Here is a 5,401-nt window from a genome sequence, read left to right as displayed (position 1 = left end):
CAGGTGATCCATCCACGTCGGCCTTCCAGAGTGCTGGGATTACAAGCGTGAGCCCCCGTGCCCAGAAGATGCTATGCTTTTATGGAGATTTTGCTCATTATTTATTACGGAGAATATGAGGCTCCCACATTCCCCCATGCCCTGGGCCTCCAAACAGCTGAATCCTGTTCTGGTGTCCATGCCCATGAAATTGAAGAGATGTCCATAGAGATTCTTAGAAAGGCCAGGAGAGATGTCTGGGTCATGACTCCACTATCTAAATGTGGGATCATTCAGGCTGACTCCAGCAGAACAGACAGCAGATAAGCTTCATGGCAGTTTTGGCCTTTTTTCTCACAAGTAGGGATTCAGGCCAGTTAGAAGACCTCTTAGATCTCTGTGTACTCAAAGGCTGGTATGAAACAGACACATTTTTGATAATGACCCATAAGGCAACTACACAGCCTCGAGGATCAGGTTAAAATGGAATAGTGAAATTCATAGAGACAGAAAGTAACATGGTAGTTGTTCAAGGTTGGGGGTATGGGAGTATGGTGAGTGACTGGTTAATAGGTACAGACTTTCAATTTTATAAGATATGAAGAGTTCTAGAGATGGACGGTGGTGATGATTGCACAAGACGAGTGCACTTAATACTACAGAACTATACACTTAAAAATGGCTAATGTGGGTCGGGCGTGGTGGCTCACGCCTGTTATCCCAGCACTTTGGGAGGCCGAGGCAGGCGGATCATTAGGTCACGAGATTGAGACCATCCTGGCCAACATGGTGAAACCCCGTCTCTACTAAAAATACAAAAATTAGCTGGGCATGGTGGTGCGTGCCTGTAGCCCCAGCTACTCGGAGGCTGAGGCAGAATAATTGCTTGAACCCAAGAGGCAGAGGTTTCAGTGAGCCAAGATCATACCACTGCACTCAAAAAAGGCTAAGCTAACCTGGGCATGGCACACCTGTAGTCCCAGCTACTTAGGAGGCTGAGGCAAGAGGATCCTTTGAGCCCAGGAGTTCGAGACCAGCCTGGGCAATATAGTGGGATCCTATCTCTACCAAAAAAAAAAAAAAAAAAAAGACTCAGATGGCAAATTTTATGTAATGTGTATTTTACCACAGTAATCAAAAATTGGTGAAAATATGAGATTATTGGGCCCATAGCTGATGTCTACTAGTGTGAGAGGCCTGAGTGCTGTCATTTCCTTAAATAAGTCTGTAAATCTTTTTTTTTTTTTTTTTTTTTTTTTTGAGACGGAGTCTCGCTCTGTGGCCCAGGCTGGAGTGCAATGGCCGGATCTCAGCTCATTGCAAGCTCCGCCTCCCGGGTTCCCGCCATTCTCCTGCCTCAGCCTCCCGAGTAGCTGGGACTACAGGCGCCTGCCACCTCGCCTGGCTAGTTTTTTGTATTGTTGGTAGAGACAGGGTTTCACCGCGTTAGCCAGGATGGTCTCGATCTCCTGACCTCGTGATCCGCCCGTCTCGGCCTCCCAAAGTGCTGGGATTACAGGATTGAGCCACTGCGCCCGGCCAAGTCTGTAAATCTTACAGATGACCTGATGAATGGGGCAATTGTGCCAGTAACCTGGTAAACAGTGATAAGCAAACAGCGAGTGCAATCACACACACACATCTCTTCTGCCCCCTAGTGAACATCTAGAATTCTAAACTCCATTTGCTTAACATCTAAAGAGCAATGTGCTATCATTTTACAGTTCTTTAAATTGTTAAATCTCACAGGAAATATGTGCTTATTATTTAAAAAAAAAAAAGGAAACACATATATAAAATAAAAACTGGAAGTCCCACTTTGACTCATGAGAGTTAACAGTTTAATGTACTCCTTCCAGATTTTTGTCTATTAAAAATATATCCATGTATGCTTTCTTTGTTTCCTTTGAGACAGGGTCTTGCTCTGTCTCCCAGGCTGGAATGCAGTGGTGTGATCTTGGCTCACCGCAGCCTTGACCTTCTAGGCTCAAGCGGTCCTCCCACCTCAGCCTCTTGAGTGGCTGGGACTACAGGTGTGTGCCACCATGCCCGGCTGATTCTTTTTTTTTTTTTTTTTTGAGACGGAGTCTCGCTCTGTCGCCCAGGCTGGAGTGCAGTGGCCGGATGCCTGGCTGATTCTTAAATGTTTGTAGAGAGGGGGTCCCACTGTGTTACCTAGACTGGTCTCAGACTCCTGGGCTCAAAGTGATCTTTCCTCAGCCTTCCAAAGTGCTGGGATTACAGGCGTGAGCCGCCGTGCCCAGCCCCATGAACACATTTATCGTGTTTTGTATGAATGGGTTTAAATGGTACACATCAGTTAGCGAGACAGAGGCTGGCTAAATGCTCACCAAACCTATTTTTGGGGCACACAGCTGGACTTGTCTCCCAGTTAGGTATGGCCAGGTGGTCTGAACAATAGATGAGGGTAAAATAATGATTGCCACTTCCATGCCCCACCCATAAATTTCTCCAGTACCTGATGGTTGACATTTTCCTTTCTCTTTCAGCTTTGATGATGTGTGGAGACAGGAGGAGCCTGGGACCCTGAATGACTGTCTGGAGTAGAGCCGCCCCCTCCCAATGGACCTGCTTTGGGCTGTGACATCAGAAAGAAATATAGTTTTACTGGATTTGTTATAGCAGTTCACCTATCCTGTCCAATGCAATCGACAACTTGCATTTTTCATTAAGTATATTAATATATTGAACATCTTTTATGCTGGTACGTATATTTCTGTTGGATATTTTAAGTCATTCAAGTGTATGAATGTATAAAAATGTATTTAAGCATTCTCTGCTTTTTATTTTTATTTTTTTTTGAAACTAAGTCTCACTTTATTGCCCAGGCTGGAGTGCAGTGGTGCAATCTCAGCTCACTGAAACCTCTGCCTTCCAGGTTCAAGTGATTCTCCTGCCTCAGCCTCCCCAGTAGTTGGGATTACAGGTGCACATCACCATGCCTAGCTAATTTTTGTATTTTTAGTAGAGACGGGGTTTCACCATGTTGGCCAGGCTGGTCTCAAACTCCTGACCTCAAGTGATCTGCCTGGCTTGGCTTCCCAATCCCCATGCTGGGATTACAGGCATGAGCCACTGCGCCCAGCCTCTCATTCTCTTCTTGATGGATACTCATATTAAACTCCTGGACCCAAGCGATCCTCCGATCCTCCTATCTCAGCCTCTGGAGTAGCTATGACCACAGGTCTGTGCCACTGTACCCAGTTAATTTTTTAAAAAGTTTTTTTGGGGTTGGGGGTGGTGGCTTACTCCTGTAGTCCCAGCACTTTGGGAGGCCAAGGCAGGCAGATCACTTCAGGTCAGGAGTTCGAGACCAGCTTAGCCAACATGACGAAACCCCATCTCTACTAAAAATATTTAATACAGAAATCAATCATGTGTGCTGTCTCATGCCTATAGTCCCAGCTACTTGGGAGTCTGAGGCACAAGAATCGTTCAAACCCGGGAGGGGTTCCCTTCTGCGGTTTCCTCTCAGGAAATGTCACTTCCTTCCACAGGTTGCTCAATTCAGAAGTCTTGGTTTGGAAGCCACTCAGTCACCAACACCTCCAGCCCTTGGTCTGCCCTCCAGCCCCACCTCCACTCTCCTTGCTTGTCGGGCATTGTGATCTTCTGCCTGAGTCGCTTCTAACGTGGCTCCACCTCCCTTCTTGCCTTCTCACAATTTCTTCTCCACTTTGTGACCAGAGGGGTCTTCATGCTAAACCGACAGTGGAATCACTCTCTAGGTTCAAATGCCTTCAGGGAGGGGCACGGCGGCTCCCGCCTGTAATCCTGACACTTTGGGAGGCTGAGGCAGGTGGATCACAAGGTCAGGAGTTCAAGACCAGCCTGACCAACACGGTGAAATCACATCTCTACTAAAAATAAAAAATTTAGCCTGGTGTGGTGGCACGTGCCTGTAATCCCAGCTACTCGGAAGGCTGAGGCAGGAGAATTGCTTGAACCCGGGAGGCAGAGGTTGTAATGAGCCGAGATCGCGCCACTGCACTCCAGCCTGGGTGACAGAGAGTCCATCTCAGGGGGGAAAAAAAAAGCTTTCAGAGGCTGGGCACGGTGGCTCAAGAATGTAATCACAGCACTTTGGGAGGACGAGGCGGGCGGATCACGAGGTCAGGAGATCGAGACCATCCTGGCTAACATAGTGAAACCCCGTCTCTACTAAAAATACAAAAAAATTAGCCAGGTGTGGTGGCGGGCACCTGTAGTCCCAGCTACTCGGGAGGCTGAGGCAGGAGAATGGTGTGAACCCGGGAGGCGGAGCTTGCAGTGAGCCGAGATCACGCCACTGCACTCCAGCCTGGGCGACAGAGAGTCTGTCTCAGGGAAAAAAAAAAAAAAAAAGCTTTCAGATACTCCCCATCTTCACAGCACAGAGCCTAATCCCATGGTGGTCTTCAGTCTCCTCTCTCCCACCAACCCCATGAGGCTCAAGCTCTTCCTCCTGGTCATGCTTAACCAGTGGAGCTCTCTGTGCTGGACCCACCCCCACCGCCTTCCCATCTTCCATCATTGTCTAGACAGTCCCTCCTGTAGGGCTCACTTTAAAGGTAAACTGTGAGAAACCTATCACTTTATGCAGAAGGAGCAGCATTGGAGGGAAAAAGAAAGAACGAGAAACCTATCACTTTAGCTCATCATTCAACCAAAACAATTTTTTATCAAGCAGAGTCTAATACATGCCCAATAAACGGCATCCATTGAAAGTATACAACGTGTTGCGTTTTGACGGATGTCTACACCCATGAAATCACTGCTGTCAGTCAAGATGTAGAACATTTTCATTCCTCCAAGGGTCTCCTCATGCCCCTGGGTCGCTAAACCTTCTTGCACCACCAGCCCCAGACAACCACAGCGGTGTTTTCCATCACTGGAGATGAGTTTGCATCTTTCAGAACGTGACATAATGGAATCATCCAGGTGTGTCATTTTTATTTTTTTGGTCATATGTCAATTTTAGAATTTCTTTTCTTTTCTTTTCTTTTCTTTTTTTTTTTTTGAGACAGAGTCTTGCTCTGTCGCCCAGGCTGGAGTGCAGTGGTGCGATCTTGGCTTGCTGCAACTTCCGCCTCCCCGGTTCAAGCAATTCTACTGCCTCAGGCTTTTGGGTAGCTGGGACCACAGGTGTGTGCCACCATGCCCGGCCAATTTTTGTATTTTTAGTAGAGGCGGGGTTTCACAATGTTGGCCAGGCGTGTCTCGAACTCCTGACCTCAGGTGACCCACCTGTCTCGGCTTCCCAAAGTGCTGGGATTACAGGTGTGAGCCACTGAGCCTGGCCTAGAATTTCTTGGGTTGAGCATCTCCCCCAGCATAGCGTAAGATACACAAGGACAGTGTCTGTCTTATGCACATTTGTGCACAGGACCTGGTACATAGTAGGTGCTGAGTGAATACATGT

This window comes from Piliocolobus tephrosceles, chromosome 14 (genome assembly GCF_002776525.5).
Source record: "Piliocolobus tephrosceles isolate RC106 chromosome 14, ASM277652v3, whole genome shotgun sequence".
NCBI lineage: Eukaryota > Metazoa > Chordata > Mammalia > Primates > Cercopithecidae > Piliocolobus > Piliocolobus tephrosceles.
Note: the sequence above shows the minus strand (reverse complement) of the source record.